Raw genomic sequence first — 20,173 nt, forward strand, 5'->3', positions numbered from 1 at the left:
TGTAGTGAATTCCCTAAAACAAGTGGGTCAAATTTTTCTAAGAATCACATTCTCTTCCTCAGGGCATGAAAAGTTGTTCAAGGAAGAATACAGTGATGGGGTGTTAATTCAATCCTTCTTCATAATTAAATTTAAAGATACCATATATCAAAGTGTGGATGTCAGAGAAAAGCCCGTGCCGGGTGGACTGGAGTTCCTCTCCTTAACAAATGGCTGGAGTAGACTAGTGTAAAATTTTCCAAAGCACCTACATTCCAGTTTCAAAAGGGACTGGGGTACCTAAGTCACTTAGACACTTCTGAAAATCTTACCCTAATATTATCCCCTCCCTTTGATTTCTATTCTGATTGGTGGACCTGCTGTTAAAATGTATCCACAAAAGACGTGAAACCCATTTGCTGAATGGTATCACTAATTTTGATGTTTGACATGACTCAGTTACTCTACAAAACACTCTCTTCAGACCATTGTGATCCTGTTCTACATGGATGTGATTTTAACTTATGTTACAGTGATCTTAAATGCTCCACTAACATAAGGACCAGATATGTTCCTCTACCAAATGGTTTGTTTCATTATAAGACAAAAGTTTCAAAGAGGAAAATATATTCAATGGTCAGTCAATTTTTCTTCAGTTCCTAACTATTTACAGTTATACTCTGCACTACATTGAATATTTTACCCTTGTACAAACTTTTTGTGAGAAATGTAAATATTTGTGGACTCAAATTCTCCCAAGAACAGAGACTGTCATTTTTATGTCAGGATTTTATTACAAAGACAACATATGAGTAACTTAATATCTTCAAGGAGATTATCTGGAATTGAATGAGGATGCAATAAAAGAATGTGATTTGTGGTGTTATGAGGGATTTGAAGTTGCCTGTAATAATTTTTGAATATTATGCACTGATGTAGATAATATATGCATCCAGTAGACATCACAATAAGTTATTTCAGTAGCCGGATTGTTAGGAAATGCATCCAGGAAGTTGTGGGGTGGGGGAGAGCAGGAAAGAGGAAGAATCAGATATACATTTCCCAGCAAACACTTTGGAGACAAGGTAAGAGCCATTTACTTTAATGCTTTGGCTCTGAGCCTCTGCAGAGCTCATCAAACTGGTTTTGGGCAGCAGGTTGAAGCATGTGAGCCAAGAGAACAAAAAAGTTTGGCTGGATTTAAAAACAGGCCCTGGGAGAGCTAAGGGGAACAAACTAAGATCCAGACTCCAAAGGTAAGGATCTAGGGGTAAGATAGACCTGCCTAGGACCCTAGGTAAGAGAGCAATGCATCTAAATCCGTTGTTGTTTTAACAATCCTTTTCTGTTATGTTATGCTTTGTTCCTACTGTTAAGATTAAACAATACTTTGTTTTAAGGTGGCTATTTTTGGTCACTGCTGAGCACTCACAACTTACGTTGAAATAAAACTAGTGCTCAGCACCTTTGAAAAATAAACTTTCAGTTGCTCCCACTCATTATGGATTTAATGAAGACAAGCTTTCTATCACATTTACATTATAATAGTTTGAGATACAGTGATATCTAGTTAGAACAAGGGACTGTGCCTTAGGTCTCCCGGCTTCTATTCCTAACTCTGCAGTTGCCTCACTATGTGACAAGGCACGTAATCTTTTCAGTTTACCTGTCTGTAAAATGGGCATAACATCACCTACCTCAAAGGGTTTAAAGAGGGTTAGTTGTGTTTGTAAAGAACTTAGATTCTCAGAATACTCTCAGTGCAAAGAGATTATTAGATACGTATTCTTCTACATGAGATTTAATAGTGACCTCAGAGGTATTTTATAGATCTGTGGTTGCAGATATACAAGAGGTGAGAAAGTAGCACAACAAAATGACTTGAAGTGCGTGGGTCTACTGTGAACTAATATTAATTTTATACCTTGAAATTTGTGATCAATTAGTCACTATTTTTGGCAAGTTTTATTAGAATTTTCAACTTGTTAGAGAATAGTCCATGTCAAGATCTTAAATTAGGAGTCACCTATTATTACAGATCCTTACATCTTTTCTCCAGATCAGAGAACTTTATGAAACACTTCTCAGGTTAGAGTAAATGAGAAGGGTGTCAGGACACACACTTTTAAAAATAGTTTTTTGCTTACAGACATTTCTATTGCACTCATGGGCGTGTGTGCACGTGGGTGGGGGAATTAAGTGACTTGTTCACTGACAGCAGGGGCTGAAGTCCCACATCCGCAGTGCTAGGAATGGTGAGACAATACAAAGGAGCCACGGGGAGGGGCGCTTAGATACCTTGATTCCAGTAATCCCTCAGCTACTGTGGCCTTCTTCTTTACCCAGCTTTCTTTCTCACTGCACTAATGGCCTCAGCTAGTGCTGTTGATCACTGGGTCAGGATCTCTTCCCCTCACTCCCTCTGAACAATGACTGTAGATTGTCACTACTAGAAAATGTGAGCAGAGGAGCTGGAAGGAGAGGACAGGGAAAGAAGGAACAGTGTCTTAATGAGGCTGCAAGCCCATAGCAGTAGCAGTTCAGCCTGTCTCTTGGAGCCCTTAATTTATCACTGAGTGGGAGTGAAGTCAAGAAATGAAGAGGACAGAGAGAGGTTGACCTGGGAAGGGGACAGTAGGAACCCAATTGGAGGGAGGGAGATACTGCCCTTTATGTAAGAGCACAATCTAGAGGAGACATGTGGGGGTGGGGTCAGGACTGGAGAAATATTCCAGATGTCTGAAAAGAGGATGACATAAATGGCAAGGGAAGGAGGGGAGGAGGAAGAGAGACAGAGTGAGAAGGAACCAGTGAAGGGAAAGAAGACAAAACCACAGACTAAAGAGCACACTAGTTCAGGGCCCACTACCGTTCCCCTCCCTCTCATGAAAATTATACTGGCTCCAGGGACACACTTGCTTCTTCAAAATCAACCATGGATTCTTCCGCTGTTCTGTACTCTCCCTGAGAGGCCCATCTGTCCTCTGAAAAGGGGAGGAGAGGAACAGGAGGCTCAGCACAATGCAGTTTCCTCCAGCTCCATACAGTGCAGGAAAAAATCTGCCCCAAATCAGCGCCCCGGCGAAGTCTGGTCCTCATTCAGGGATCCCAAATAGCCCAGCCCCAGGAAGGAACTCTTTCCCCCACACAGGTGTTTTTAAAAAAAGAAATGAAAGCAAAGTAAACTGACAACTTCTCAAGGGTTCCTGGACCCTTTGAATAAAAGCTAAAAAGGCATTTGGATGGTAAGAAGACAAGAGAGCACCTTTTTATTGTACTCTTTCACTCACATGTTGATCCATTATCCGGTACGGGTTTTGGTAATCTTCCATTTAAATCCCCCATGAATTTAAAGACTCAAAGTGCTAGAGGAAGAGATGCTAGGTTTGGAGAGAGGTGAGGAATGGGCCTCTGCACTTTGGTCTGGAAAAGCCTATTAACACATTTGCCATTATGCACTGCCCCAACTTCTGCTACCCATGTCAAATCTCTCAAATTGGTCCCTACTACAGGACATGTTTGCCATAGTAAGGGAGTCTCCTAATACAATAGTTCTGTGCAGGGATCTGCAGGATTCTAACTTGCTTATGTCTTTGCTTTGTTCTTCACAGTGCTTCATGCATTGAAGTTCTAAGTGCTGATCTAGCATCTTGGGTATTTTTCAGTTTGGTGTAGGCTTGTTTGTACCACTGGTGTTGTTGAGTCCAGGGAATGAGGGTATATAGAAATGGATCTTGTTGTCATTCAGATTCCTACCATGGTTCTTAAAACCATTCTCCCCTGCCCTTTTTTTAAAAAGCAGACCAGCTGAATGTAGATGAGTTTGCATGGTAAGTTGTTATGGGAGCCAAACTTGGCTAGTGGTTCTAGTTTGTGTTTTCAGAATCTGAAGGTATGTTTTGTAGTAAACTACCATAGTCTTCAGCATGGAGGCTCTGAAAGCACAGGGGACTTTGCTATTCAGTCTAAATGGATCTTGACTTTGTAGGGAAGAATACCTGAATGTTATAGACTACAGAAGTTTGTTATGTTTGCACTACAGGTCAGCCAAAGGCATGTAGCCAAAATTAACAAATACATTTTTAACTAATGAGTAATACTGCGTCTCTTGATCCATTCACTGTACACACAAGCCTTTAATACAATAATGGAGACTGTGAAAAGAAACATGGAACAAAAAGAGAAACATGGTACAGGAACATTGCACATTATGACATAAGGCTTACACTAACAGTTCATAGAAGAAAATAACCATTTTATCAGTATGCTTCTGTGGCACTTGCTTTTGTTTTCCCTACCCCCATCTCAGTTTTCTGAATGAAGGTAATCACATACACCCCTCTTTAAAATACTGCATCCCCATCAGTCAACCCACATCCAAAAAACCCACCGAGTATCTCCACTAAAATCAGAGGCCGAAGAGAGGCCTTACAGCCCATGCAACCACCAACCAGGGTAGCCTGCCTCATAGAACTTACAAAGTCAGGCTAGAAAGAGACTTTTCCGAAACTCTAACACTTTTAAACACCTAAGGGCTGCTCTACACACAAACTTGCACCAAAGTAACTAAATCAGTTTTAATTCACACCGATTCAGTGCAAATCTCTTATTTGGGAATAAGTATTCTAATTTGATTTTCTTTGTCCCAGGCTTTTCTTCCAAACCAAAAGTGTCCAAAATCAGACTTGCACCCAGTTAACCAGAGGTGTGAATAAAAGTGACACAGTTGGGGCAAGTTTGTGCATAGAGCAGCCCTAACAAGCACATCTAGTCAAGGCTTGTAGTCCACTGAAATCTAAAGGAAATTCACCCCTGGGCAAAGGGCCTGTGCACCACTGAAGTCTTCAGACAAGGAGCAGATGTCAGCCTAAGAAAGTCAGTGCCAAAGTGTATGATATCACCAGTATATCTTGCTGTTGGGGGCGAGGGAGTGAGGCAGATCAGCCAGGCACTGAGGCCAGGCATGGCACTCGGGCCGGGGAGCGGCCAGGCGTGGCGCTTGGTCCAGCGCTTGAAGCGGCCTGACACAGCGCTCAGCCCAGTACTGCAGGGGCTGGCCCAGGGAGGCTAGGGTGGTGAGCCGCGGCTCCTCTGGTCATGGGTAGGGGGCCCTCAGGGCTCCTTCTGTTATGAGGGGGCAGGTTCTGGGGCTTCGGCATGCGGGGAGGCTCCGGTGTGCAGGGGGGTGGGGCTTCAGGCAGAAGTGGAGGGGCCAGCAGGCTAGCCTCCCCAAAGTGGGGGTTCACCCGCTGCCCATACAAGGAGGATTAGGAAAAACAGCCTAACCAGGGAAGGAATGTCATTGAATATGTGATACAGCTCAAGTCACCCCCATAGTATGGGAATACATGGAAAGAGTACAAGACCTATTACAATCGTCAAGCAAAGGTTTGGAAATTCCAGACAGGGGACTGGGTAATGGTGCTGATGCCCACAGCAGAAAGCAAGCTCTTGGCCAGATGGCAGGGGCTATATGAAGTATTAGAAGCTGTTAGAGCAGCTAGTGAGGAGGGCTTTAAACTAGGTTCACCGGGGGAAGGAGACCAAAGCCCTGAGGTAAGTGGGGAAGTGGGATACCAGGAGGAAGCACGGGCAGGAGCACGCGAGAGGGGAGGGCTCCTGCCTCATACTGAGAAAGAGGGACGATCAGCGAGTTATCTCAAGTGCCTATACACAAATGCAAGCCTGGGAAACAAGCAGGGAGAACTGGAAGTCCTGGCACAGTCAAGGAATTATGACGTGATTGGAGTAACAGAGACTTGGTGGGATGACTCACATGACTGGAGTACTGTCATGGATGGATATAAACTGTTCAGGAAGGACAGGCAGGGCAGAAAAGGTGGGGGAGTTGCATTGTATGTAAGGGAGCAGTATGACTGCTCAGAGCTCAAGTATGAAACTGCAGAAAAACCTGAGAGTCTCTGGATTAAGTTTAGAAGTGTGAGCAACAAGGGTGATGTCGTGGTGGTAGTCTGCTATAGACCACCGGACCAGGGGGATGAGGTGGACGAGCCTTTCTTCCAGCAACTCATGGAAGTTACTAGATCGCAGGCCCTGGTTCTCATGGGAGACTTCAATCACCCTGATATCTGCTGGGAGAGCAATACAGCGGTGCACAGACAATCCAGGAAGTTTTTGGAAAGTGTAGGGGACAATTTCGTGGTGCAAGTGCTGCAGGAACCAACTAGGGGCAGAGCTCTTCTTGACCTGCTGCTCACAAACCGGTAAGAATTAGTAGGGGAAGCAAAAGTGGAAGGGAACCTGGGAGGCAGTGACCATGAGATGGTCGAGTTCAGGATCCTGACACAAGGAAGAAAGGAGAGCAGCAGAATACGGACCCTGGACTTCAGAAAAGCAGACTTTGACTCCCTCAGAGAACTGATGGGCAGGATCCCCTGGGAGAATAACATGAGGGGGAAAGGAGACCAGGAGAGCTGGCTGTATTTTAAAGAATCCTTATTGAAGTTACAGGGACAAACCATCCCGATGCGTAGAAAGAATAGTATATATGGCAGGCGACCAGCTTGGCTTAACAGTGAAATCCTTGCTGATCTTAAACACAAAAAAGAAGCTTACAAGAAGTGGAAGATTGGACAAATGACCAGGGAAGAGTATAAAAATATTGCTCGGGCATGCAGGAGTGAAATCAGGAAGGCCAAATCACACCTGGAGTTGCAGCTAGCAAGAGATGTTAAGAGTAACAAGAAGGGTTTCTTCAGGTATGTTAGCAACAAGAAGAAAGTCAAGGAAAGTGTGGGCCCCTTACTGAATGAGGGAGGCAACCTAGTGACAGAGGATGTGGAAAAAGCTAATGTACTCAATGCTTTTTTTGTCTCTGCCTTCACGAACAAGGTCAGCTCCCAGACTACTGCACTGCGCAGCACAGCATGGGGAGGAGGTGACCAGCCCTCTGTGGAGAAAGAAGTGGTTTGGGACTATTTAGAAAAGCTGGACAAGCACAAGTCCATGGGGCCGGATGCGCTGCATCCGAGAGTGCTAAAGGAGTTGGCGGATGTGATTGCAGAGCCATTGGCCATTATCTTTGAAAACTCACGGCGATCGGGGGAAGTCCCAGACGACTGGAAAAAGGCTAATGTAGTGCCCATTTTTAAAAAAGGGAAGAAGGAGGATCCTGGGAACTTCAGGCCAGTCAGCCTCACCTCAGTCCCTGGAAAAATCATGGAGCAGGTCCTCAAGGAATCAATTCTGAAGCACTTAGAGGAGAGGAAAGTGATCAGGAATAGTCAGCATGGATTCACCAAGGGCAAGTCACGCCTGACTAATCTAATTGCCTTCTGTGACGAGATAACTGGCTCTGTGGATGAGGGGAAAGCAGTGAATGTGTTGTTCCTTGACTTTAGCAAAGCTTTTGACACGGTCTCCCACAGTATTCTTGCCAGCAAGTTAAAGAAGTATGGACTGGATGAATGGACTATAAGGTGGATAGAAAGTTGGCTAGATTGTCGGGCTCAACGGGTAGTGATCAATGGCTCCATGTCTAGTTGGCAGCCGGTATCAAGTGGAGTGCCCCAAGGGTCGGTCCTGGGGCCGGTTTTGTTCAATATCTTCACAAATGATCTGGAGGATGGTGTGGATTGCACACTCAGCAAGTTTCCAGATGACACTAAACTGGGAGGAGAGGTAGATATGCTGGAGGGTAGGGATAGGATACAGAGGGACCTAGACAAATTAGAGGATTGGGCCAAAAGAAATCTGATGAGGTTCAACAAGGACAAGTGCAGAGTCCTGCACTTAGGACGGAAGAATCCCATGCACCGCTACAGACTAGGGACCAAATGGCTCAGTAGCAGTTCTGCAGAAAAGGACCTAGGGGTTACAGTGGACGAGAAGCTGGATATGAGTCAACAGTGTGCCGTTGTTGCCAAGAAGGCCAATGGCATTTTGGGATGTGTAAGTAGGGGCATTGCCAGCAGATCGAGGGACGTGATCGTTCCCCTCTATTCGACATTGGTGAGGCCTCATCTGGAGTACTGTGTCCAGTTTTGGGCCCCACACTACAAGAAGGATGTGGAAAAATTGGAAAACGTCCAGCGGAGGGCAACAAAAATGATTAGGGGACTGGAACACATGACTTATGAGGAGAGGCTGAGGGAACTGGGATTGTTTAGTCTGTGGAAGAGAAGAATGAGGGGGGGTTTGATAGCTGCTTTCAACTACCTGAAAGGGGGTTCCAAACAGGATGGATCTAGACTGTTCTCAGTGGTAGCAGATGACAGAACGAGGAGTAATGGTCTCAAGTTGCAGTGGAGGAGGTTTAGTTGGATATTAGGAAAAACTTTTTCACTAGGAGGGTGGTGAAACACTGGAATGCGTTACTTAGGGAGGTGGTGGAATCTCCTTCCTTAGAAGTTTTTAAGGTCAGGCTTGACAAAGCCCTGGCTGGGATGATTTAGTTGGGGATTGGTCCTGCTTTGAGCAGGGGGTTGGACTAGATGACCTCCTGAGGTCCCTTCCAACCCTGATATTCTATGATTCTATGATTCTACGAATTCCACAATTTTATAGCCAAAAGCTGGAGCAACAGTCACCCAAAAGACACCACCCAAAGAAAATAGACCTCAGGGACAAGTAAAAATATTTCCCGAATTGACCCCTGCACAATTTAGAGAGGTCATCAAAATGATTGAATGGAACCATGATGTGTTCTCAGAGAAGCCAAGCTGAACCACAGAAGCTCATCACCCCATCATCATAAATCCTGGAGTACAGGTGAAGATTAAACCATGTTGGATCCTGTAGGTTAAAAAGAAGGAGATCAGTACAGAAGTTAAGACAATTCTGAAGCTGGGAGTCATTGAAGAATTCCATTAATCAATGATCCAGCCCAATCGTTCTGGTATCTAAACCAGACAGTACCACGAGGTTCTGCAGTGACTTCCGAAAACTAAACAAGGTGTCACAATTCAATGCATATCCCATACCTTGGATAGACAAACTGACTGGCCATTTCGTAAAAGTAAGATTCTTGTATATTCTTGACCTGATCAAAGGGTATTGGCAAAGGAGGCCAAAAAGAAGACTGCCTTTTCTACACCAAAAAGCTTGCACTAGTATACCATCCTCTCTTTTGGATTACATGGGGCTCCAGCAACCTTCTAACAACTCATCAATAAGCTATTACACCCACGTGCCAAGTATGCAGCCACTTACTTGGATGATGTGGTCATACACAGCCAAGACTGGGAGACACCTAGAAAAGGTGGAATATGAGAAAGCAGGCCTCACCACTAATCCATCCAAAGATGCAATAGGACTAGTGGAAGCCAAAAATCTCTGGTACATCATGGGGAGAGGTGTAGTGAAACCCCAACTGAACAAGATAGAGGGTGATACCAAGTTGGCCTTCATTAATCAGGAAGAAACAGGTCAGAGCATTTCTGGGGATAGTGGGGTATTACAGGCAGTTCATTCCCCATCTGGCCAAGAGCTTGCTTTCTGCTGTGTTCGTTCGCCACCTGAACATACCGTTTGATGAATCTGAGGCCAGAGGCCCAAACATAGTAAAATGTACAGATGCAGCTGAAGAAGCTTTTGCAGATCTGAGGACAGCCCTTTGCAGTAATCCAGTGTTAGTAGCCCCAGACTTTGTGAAAGTTCATACTACAAACAGATGCCTCCAAAGCAGGGTTGGGAGCTCTACTTTCTCAAATGGTAGGAGACGAAGAACACCCAGTCTTGCACCTCAGTAGGAAACGCCTTCCCAGAGAACAAAAGTACACCATAGTGGAGAAGGAATGCCTTGCAGTAAAATGGGCCAAGGAAAGCCGCTGGTATTACCTGCTCAGATGGCGCTTTACCCTCCTTACAGACCACGGCGCCCGGAAGTTGATGCACTGGAACAAAGAAAAAAATGCAAAGATAACAAGATGGTTCCTGTCACTACAACCCTTCCACTTCAGGGTGCAACATATGTCAGCGCTGGTGACCTGTTAAGGGTACACCATTTCTTAGCCCAACACCACCATGTTGAGTGGAGGGAGATGGGGGAAATATGTGACAAAGAGAGGCCTGACAGCTGACAGGTGGAAGGCAGGTATATCAGCCCTAGAATGGTAAAAGCCCTTCTCCCTGTGAGTTAAAGAGGTTACCTCAGGTTAACTAGAGACACCTGAGTCCAATTAAGGGCTGCTGGTGACAGGGTGCTGGAACAATTTGTATGGCGGGGGTGCTGAGAACCATTGAACCACACTGTAAACCCTGTATATGATGAAAACCACTTCAAGCCAGGGGGTGCAGCAGCACCCCCAATGCCCCTCGTTCCAGCATTAATGGCGAGTGACCTTTAAAAACTCCTCTTCCAGTGAGAGAGCGGGAAGAGAGATGAGACACAAGCTGCAGCAGAGAGAAAAGTTTTGCCTGGGTGGAAGGCTCCTCTCCTCCCTATAGGGGAAACAACCAAGTTAACAGATGTGTGGGGAAGGAGTGGTGATCAGAAACCAGCATCCTAATGCAACGCGCCGGAGAGGGGGCAGGGAAAGGTATTTCTTGTTTAGGGAGTTTTGTTTTGCTTAAGAGAACTACTTGGGCCTACACTGAGACCCATCTTGTAAATACTGAAAAATAAACAACCGTGAAGAATTAAAAACCTCCAGAGTAGGACTGATTTACTCTAGGCCCCCCACCACTAAGAATCACTGAGGCAGATGAGGCAAAGGAGGTGCCTTGCCACACTAGTTATTGGGTCAAATTTCCATTCAAAAATAGCTTCATACTACAGACATACTGAACATGTCAGTTGATTGATTTTAAAACTCAACCTTCTATCCAATGCCTAACTGTATTTCAGGAGTTCTCAAAAACATTTTTATCACATGGCTTGTATCTCCATAGAGAGACTGCAAATGGGAGTGGAGGTAGCTGGTGAGACAGTTATAAGGCATCTCTGTGGCAACTACAGAATTGCTTATACGGAAATGCAATAGTAGGACAGCACTTCATGTAATGTTTAGCTGTCTCAAATGTTATGTAGTAGCTGGAAACAAGGAAGAGGGCTGCCAATAAGTTACCAACCAGCTTTTTGCAGACCATCAGCAAATGCACCTTAAATCCGTGGCTGTGAAGTTTGGGAGCCAGTGATCTAATTAATAAATAGACTATTTGCATCTACAGTGTACATATTTTCTTAACACACATAAGATTTTTAAACTAACACTGAAGCCTACAGAGCAACCAACAGACTGCCAAGGAAATCAAATATTTCAACAGGAGTACTCTTCAGTGACAAATGTAGTCGTTTTAACTGACAACAACAATTATGGGTGAGGTAATATCTTTTATTGAACCAACTTCTGTTGGTAAGAGAGAAGCTTGTCTCTCTCTCACCAAGAGAAGTTGGTCCAATAAAAGATATTACCTCACCCACCTTGACTCTCTAATATCCTGGGATCTACACAGCTACAACAACATTGTACAGACAGAGACCCTGATGTAGTTGTTGTTATATGCAGTGTAGGTGTAGCTGTGTCAGTCCCAGGATATTAGAGAGACAAGGTGGGTGAGGTAATATCTTTTACTGGACCAGCTTCTGTTGGTGAGAGAGAGAAACTTTTGAGCTTACACAGAGCTGAAGAAGAAACAATAATGAATTTTGGTTTCTATTTATTGGCTCTGTGAACCTTTAGGATTCACATTTTCAGCTTTTCTCCACAGCCATAAGGAAACTAGAAACTTTTTAAAAAATAATTAAGGCCGATATTCTCACATAATTATATCTGACTCCAAAAACTGGAGCTTTAAGGAAAACCCAAAATATCAGAAGAGTCAGCAACGCTGAAGATAGCTGTACAATTTGAGGTCACAAACAAAATATAAAAGGAGGACTTGTGGCACCTTAGAGACTAACAAATTTATTTGAGCATAAGCTTTCGTGAGCTACAGCTCACTTCATTGGATGCATTCAGTGGAAAATACAGTGGGGAGATTTATATACACAGAGAACATGAAACAATGGGTGTTACCATACACACTGTAATGAGAGTGATCAGGTAAGGTGAGCTATTACCAGCAGGACAGCGGGGGGTGGGGGGAAATCTTTTGTAGTGATAATCAAGGTGGGCCATTTCTAGCAGTTGACAAGAACATCTGAGGAACAGTGGGGGGGGGGAAGCGGGAGAATAAACATGGGGAAATAGTTTTACTTTGTGTAATGACTCATCCACTCCCAGTCTTTACTCAAGCCTAAGTTAATTGTATCCAGTTTGCAAATTAATTCCAATTCAGCAGTCTCTCGTTGGAGTCTGTTTTTGAAGTCTCACTTCAGTCCCTGGCAAAATCATGGAGCAGGTCCTCAAGGAATCCATTTTGAAGCCCGCACAGCGTTGACACTGGGTTCGTAAAAGCCCTGTCTCTGTGGCCTGAGAGGCTCAAATCTGATGTATTCATCATTGGGAATGACGGAGGAGATCACCTGCCAGAGGACAGATCAGATCAGCCTCTGGATCACATGAAGGAACAGCCAGGCCCCGTTAAAACTGCCTCTGGGAACCAGCCACTGACCTTGGTTTCCCCATCAGCGAGTCCCTAGCACCAAGTGGCAGGGCTTAAAAAGTCACAGCACACAATGGAGAGTGCAGAGCTGAGTCCAGGCAGTAACCCCATCTACTCCAGGGGCCTGGTTTTCTAGCTCTTGCCACGTTGGTTTCTACAGAAATCATTTGGGACCTGAAAAAGCAGGAAAGCTTGTTTTTCTTTTCCAGATTATGAACAAACAGGAAAATGAAGGTGAAGACGACTGAAGCCAATATTTTAAGTTTCTCATGTTGACCTAGCTGACATAGTCAATTTAATTTTTGTTTTTTTTTAAAGTATTTCATTTAACTATTTTAGTTAAAAACAATTTTAACAAAAACAAACCTGATTTTAAAAAACTTGAATGTTTAACTAAATTCAAAAATTGATATGCTTGTTTTTGTTAAAATATTATATGTTTGCTGTTGAAGAAAAAAATCCAGAATACATAACGTTGTTGTTTTAGTTAAATAAAACAATTTAAATGTCTGTCGGGTGATGTTCTCCTCCTAATACAGCATGGCAAGAAAATCATAGAATCCAAGGGTTGGAAGGGACCTCAGGAGGTCATCTAGTCCAACCCCCTGCTCAAAGCAGGACCAATCCCCACTTTTTGTACTAGATCCCTAAATGGCCCCCTCATAACCCTGGGTTTAGCAGGCCGATGCTCAAAGCTATCTCATTTCCTACCCACCTCCTCTCATTGTGTGGATGCAGGCAGGGGTCCTTCTGCACTTCCTTTCCCTACACAGCTTCAAGTGTCATATGGAAGGACACAGGACTCTACAGACCTTCTTAACATTTGCATGCATAGAATCATAGAAGATTAGGGTTGGAAGAGACCTCAGGAGGCCATCTAGTCCAATCCCCTGCTCAAAGCAGGACCAACACCAACTAAATCATCCCAGCCAAGGCTTTGTGAAGCTGGGCCTTAAAAACCTCTAAGGATGGAGATTCCACTACCTCCCTAGGTAACCCACTCCAGTTCTTCACCACCCTCCTAGTGAAATAGTGTTTCCTAATACCCAACCTAGACCTCCCCCACTGCAACTTGAGACCATTGCTTCTTGTTCTGTCATCTGCCACCACTGAGAACAGCCAAGCTCCATCCTCTTTGGAACCCCCCTTCAGGTAGTTGAAGGCTGCTATCAAATCCCCCCTCACTCTTCTCTTCTGCAGACTAAATAACTCCAGTTCCCTCAGCCTCTCCTTGTAAGTCATGTGCCCCAGCCCCCTAATCATTTTTGTTGCTCTCCACTGGACTCTCTCCAATGTGTCCATATCCCTTCTGTAGTGGGGAGATCAAAACTGGATGCAATACTCCAGGTGTGCCCTCACCAGTGTCGAATAGAGGGGAATAATCACTTCCTTCGATCTGCTGGCAATGCTCCTTCTAATACAGCCCAATATGCTGTTGGCCTTCTTCGCAACGAGGGCACACTGCTGACTCATATCCAGCTTCTCGTCCACTGTAATCCCCAGGTCCTTTTCTGCAGAACTGCTGCTTAGCCAGTCGGTCTGCATGTGCAGAGCCAATGTGAGTTGATTCACAAAAAAAGTGTTAATTTACTAAATATATTTACTAACATTGACAGATCACACCCAGTTTTCACCAGAACATTAATAATATATCTGTGATTTAGGGGCTATGCTCCTTCCAAACTGCTACCACTCGTGCACTACAGCTATTCACAAGTTACATTTAAATGTAATAAGACAAGTATTCCTCTCCCTGCAGCCTTTGATTGTTTTAATTCTCAAAAAAATTACATGACTGTATTTATTCAACTTTACAAATTTATTTCCAGACTGAGAACAAATATGCCAAATTTCAGCATGAAAACGAAGATCTAAGAAGTTAAAAGCAACCAGAAGGTCAGGCTAAGCAAAATGAACTTCATATGGCACAAAAAGGAAGAGAAAAATGCCTTTTCTCCAAAGCTATCTTGTATCCCATATCACTCCTGACTGAAATACTGTTAGAAATTACTAGTTTTACCAATGCTACTGCATTCTTGCCTTACTACAAATCTGCATTTATATGAATGTATTTGGGAATGGGAGCACACAAAAGAACCTAGGATATCTTGGATTCCACCAAGAAATTGGGGTGCCCTTGCTCACTGGGGGTCCAAAATGTGAGGAAAATGGAAGTGTTCATGGAATTTCTATAAATATAGTACAATAGTTTGCACCAAAGACAAAAACTGTTATAAGTATAATAAAAGGATTTTATTTACGAGTTTACATAAAGTAATGGCTAAGAGAAGAATTAATTATGAAGTTATAGTTGTCTCCAACAGAGTTACTACATACTGTGAATCCTAGATAGATTTTTCAAAACATCCTTCAGTATTTTACAGTAACATTACAGCTTGGGTCATTCAATGCAGGATTCAGAAATTAGCTAAAGTTGTTCTATAAGCTTTTTTTAAAAATAAACAAGGGAATATTTAAAATACAGAAGTGGTTGTCATGCCAGTGTTTGGAGTAAAATATCATAGGAATAACAGATCAGAGGAAAGATGGTCTTGTAGTAATGGCACTGCATAGGGATTTCAAGACCTATGTTCAATTCCTAGCTCTTCTATACACTACCTGTGAGAGCCTGGCCAAGTCATTTAATAACTCTGTACCCCAACTATAAAATGGGGATGACTCTTCCTTTCTCCTACCCTTTGTAATTCTTCAGCTTATGTGGGTCTTAGCACTATTGCTGTATCAACGAACAATAAGTTCTTAAGATGAGTGCGTTAGGCTTGGTCCACACTAGAATCAGAATACAGTTAGTTACAACTGTGGTAAAACAAAATAATTGCTGGCAGGTTTCTATCACTGTTCCTTAAGCCGTTAGGTAGTAATGCCCCAAGGTGATCCTCAGGAAAACCAGGCTAGCATCCTACCAATAAACAGATTTAGTCAACTTTGCAGGTACCACAATTATGCTCCTGGTGTGGAGAGAGCCTTTGAGTGCACATGTGCTATGTGATTAGGAATCTCCGGGACAGGACACTTATGGTTTGCTTAACTTCATTTCTATGTTCTCTCCGTGTAAGTGTTGCAGTTAAATATTGCTTTTATATTGATTATTTCACTGCTCTATTTTTAAGAAACACTTCAGTTTGTTAAATACAAAACAAGCACATACAATTTAGAATTCTGAAATATGCCTGAGTTAATTAGTTGCAATATATGCTGCAAGTACATACTACAGGTTACCAATTCCATACCTCAGCTGGAAATCCTTTGGTCTTGTAGCCAATAAAAAGGGATTAGATGACCTAAAAAGGGAATAAAAAAGGAAAAGCTACTAACTCTAAAGAGAAAGCCACCACATCAACATCAATTTGATCTCGAATGAACAATAAAGTTAACCAAAATACGTATCTGATCTAGAGAGGTGAGTCTCAAAATCTGATGAAGAGGAGCAAGGATGAAGAGGTACTATAAGGAAAAGAAAACCAGACATTAAACAAACCACCAGCTAAACTGAAGCATTAATGGATTGGAGAAAGAAGGATCTGAAAGGTGGGGCTTATGGCTTGTCTACACAGAGCTGGCAAACCGCATTGGAGGGATGCAATTTGTGAAGTATTCTACTATGTTGTACTCTAACTGTCCCACAGGTAGGCATGTTCTTCTTGCTGGCATGATCTAAAAGGTACCTAGTTAATTTAGCATCCATGTGAACTATGTACCTTTTAGGGCATTCTAGCAAGGTCTTTGTGGAGCATTTAGAGCACTTTACAAATCACACTCCGTTGGCACACTTTGTCACACCCTGTAGATAAGCCCTTACAGTCAGGCTTTATCCTGTGTTGGTCTTTATAATTATACCAGAGCAACCTACCAGCAAATGTGGAATTTTTGTTTTTTGAAGAGGACTGGATAGTTTTGTGAGTAGCATCTGTAGCTAACCAAAAAGATAATTTTTTTTAAATAAAATACTTAGCATTTATATAGCACAGCTCATCTTCAATGCTGTTTACAAATTTGATAATCCTTATAACACCTTTGAGTAGATGAGTATTATCCCACTTTCAAAACTGGAGAAGTTGAGGCAAAGATGTTGAGTGATTTTCCCCAGTGCCCAGCAGGAGTCAGATTCAGAACCAGGATAATAAGTCAGAAGCTCTGTGCATCCAATCATGTGCTCACATTGTGCCTCTGAGCTCTCCCAAATAGAGTGGACTGCAGTAGTGAAGCAAGATCTGCAACCAGTGAAGAGGGCACAATCTCCCGGCCAGATGCAAATAGGTTCGGGGAGGAAGTTATTCTGGTCACTGCCATATGATTGTCTAAAAGCAAGTGTATATCTAACATTACCCTTACGTTAGGAACTTGGAGGCTCATACTGGATTTACTCTCAAAGAGGCCAATCTTATCTCTGCTATCTCTGCAGCTGCTTCCCCAATGATCATCACCATCTCAGTTTTGCCTGGACTGACCTTTAGCTAGCTTACTCACAAGTACACCCTAATCTCACGGCATTGGCAAAGCACTCAACTTCATCCTGTGGGTTGAGGAGATAAGGGACAATGCTGGATGTCACACATACTGAGAATTCCACACCTCATGACTTCTCATGGCCTGTATAAAAACCAAATAACAGGTCTGGCAACATGGAAACCTGTGGCACACCACACTTAAGAATCTTTTGGGGTTGGACAAGATGCAATTACTACTATATAAACAGCTGTTATGTGTGCATGGTATTTTTTAAGTAACATTCTAGTGAATTGGATAGGGACTTATGTTATATGTTTTATTACTTTAATATTTTTTCCTCTTTCAGAAGTTGTCTCCCAAGAGAAGTCAACAGAATAAGCAGGAGACAGACTCAGAGAAGAACAGTATTGTAGCCTTTTATTTTATTTAAAGTGAATTTTGTAATATGGTATTACACCACAGTGGGTTCGGCTCTGGTGGCTACAGTTTCAAGCTTAACAGAGTAAAAGTCACCTCTGCTACTTGCTTCAGAGTTAGTCTCTGGGAACACATAAAGACCAAAGGTAGTGACTATACATACATTCACAAGTACAAGGTCTAGACCAGTGGTCCTCAACCCGCAGCCTGCTTGCAGCCCAATCAGCACACAGCTGTGGCCCATGTGACATCCTCAGGGCCATACAGGTAGTATATATATTGTGTGGATGCAGCCCACAAAACACAGAGAGCTGCATATGCGGCCCACAATCGTAAATAGGTTGAGAACCACTGGTCTAGACTGTTTTACGAGTTTTATTAAAGTTACAATTAAAGTTATGATTACCCAAGCATATAGAAATTCTATACAGACCTATGCACAAGTAACAAATTTAGTTATATTCACATTCTTAACAATAGTGTTAAGGTCTAATCGGCCTCTCATGGCTTGATCATCGGTAGAGAGATGGTTCCTGCTGGAGTATCCCATATGGAGCTCAATTTTCCTGTTCTGGGCATCCCCCTTTTATAATGTGATTCTGTCTATATCTACATTCTGCACGTCCATAAAAATGTCAACTCTCTTTTCTCTTATTGGTCTGTGTCCCCTGGAAACTTAAGGGACCTAAATTTTCTATAGGCTATGTAAGTTCCCTTTATTGTCATTAGCATTGACACATAACCAGTATCCTGTGTTTAAGACACATGTTGGAGACAGATGCGCCTTTACATTATTTTTATGATCTAATATTAATCTTCTGGGTAATTTTTTGCTATTTTACCAGTTGGTGCCTCTTTTTCCATAATCTTAGTGTATCGGATTATTTTCTGGTCACTTATATCATCATTTCTTGTCTCCAAGGCCTAAAATAGCTAAACTAAAGTCTTGCAGGCCTCAACCTACAGGTTCTTCTGTTTCAGCTTGTCTTACTCATGCCTCATACTTGGTTCCTCTAAATACTGATCAATCTTATACTTTTATAATCCTACAAATTCATTCTAATTAACATACAATGAATATATATAATAGATGATTAATCATAACATCACACAATAAATGGATAATAAACTAAAATCATTGGCTACAGTATGTTACTTCAGAAATTTCTATGAGAGGAAAATGTTGCGTGGGAGGAAGATTTGGTGGTCTGTCCTTCCATTCCCCAGACTGCATTAGTTGCGTGCAGCTGCTCACACTGCTGTTCCTTCAGATTAAAGATATCTCTTTATAAGCCTTCCTTTAAAAAATGACTGGATATGTCACTCAAAGCAGTGTTTTCTGCAGAACATTTCCAAACCTCACTGACTTCTTTAAATCAAGGTTTGATTCACTAGTTTCTAAGATTGTATTGGAAAGAAGATGGGGGCAATGCTAGGTGCTTCGCAAAAGCCAGAGCAGTCCGTGGTCAGGAAGGTACAAGGGTGGATTAAAGCAACCTTAGATGTCTACTGCACTGTGAGCTCTGGGCTGTGCCTCCTAAAAATGCATCATGGTGTCTCACTGTGATTATGAAGTCAAGTTTCTTTTTGTATAGATGAGCAGATTTTGCAGGAGTGACTAAAACCTTAATAAAGCATGTATATATTTAAGATCTCCTTCACATCTCCAAGCACCCTTATGTTCCTTTTTGCATCAAATATGAAGATGACAATATGGATTCTCAGGTTGTGGAGAGTCAGAATGAGCAACTTGGGGGCAAGATCTAAAAAGTAATTACATAATATTAAAACGTATTAAAGTGTCTCAAATTATTGATGCAAAATCTCTTCTACGAATAACGGAAAATTGAGTGAATGCTCTCTGGTACCATTTTCTAGTAGCTGCAATATTCTCCAGAGTTTCTGTTTTACAAGACAGCAGAATATTATCTTTAATAAGAACTCCAGTGAGTTTGTATTTTCACCCTCATTTTAGAAGACTTTACCAAAAACAGTTTGACCCAAAGGTTAAGATTTTCCATTGCCCCCGTCTTTTTCCCAATACAATCTTAGAAACTACACTGCCGCTGGTTTCTGGCCTAGGTAGACTTACACGTGCTCGCTTTGATTGAGCTAGCATGCCAAAAGTAGCAGCATAGTCGCAGCTAGGCTGGTGATGGCCTTGGCCAGCTGCCCAAATCCATGGGAACACACTTGGGTGGCTCGTCTGAACCACCACAGCCAGAGCACTACTTTTAGTGAGCTAACTCAGCAAAGCTAATGCATGTACATCTGCTGGAGCTCGGAATTACAACTCTCAGCTGCAGGATGGACATACCCTAAGATACACCTAAGATAAAGGTGTCTCTTTGGGCTGCAGCCCTGCTCAGAATGTCCACAGTGCTGTAGACCTACCTCGAACACACCCCATCCCCTGGCACACTCCATATGCAAGGGCTTGTAATGGGGTCCTCCGGAGGCAGTCTTACGGCTATCTTCCACAGTGCCAGAGGTATCTTGCCCTGGTCACAGCCAGGACTTTTAGGGGCTCTTTACATGGTTCCAGCTTATTGACCCAGAATAAAGGGACCAGAGCTGGGGTGCAGATCTCAGCCAAAAGTCAAACAAAAACAAAAACCAAACCTGTATTATAGGAGAGTTGGGTTTTTTCCCCCTCATTAAGCTATACACCAGAAGAGTACTTCTTTTAGATTTACATGATGCCAATATGCCAAAAAAGACAGACACAGCATGAATTGAGCTAATTCATGCTCCATTTCTGCAGCAAGTTTCACACAGCTGAACTCCCATGCCCATACAA

The 20,173-nt window shown here is 42.9% G+C and overlaps 1 long non-coding RNA gene across 1 annotated transcript in view; it reads right to left on the reverse strand.

Annotated features, from left to right (window-relative positions):
- The window catches only part of LOC122464445, a 94,932-nt gene that overhangs the window by 65,991 nt on the left and 8,768 nt on the right, over positions 1-20,173 (reverse strand). The window contains exon 2 of the long non-coding RNA XR_006288475.1: positions 9,778-9,833. This is a non-coding gene — a long non-coding RNA (uncharacterized LOC122464445). The remainder of the gene's footprint in view (positions 1-9,777; positions 9,834-20,173) is intronic.

This window comes from Chelonia mydas, chromosome 2 (genome assembly GCF_015237465.2).
Source record: "Chelonia mydas isolate rCheMyd1 chromosome 2, rCheMyd1.pri.v2, whole genome shotgun sequence".
Taxonomy (NCBI): Eukaryota; Metazoa; Chordata; order Testudines; family Cheloniidae; genus Chelonia; species Chelonia mydas.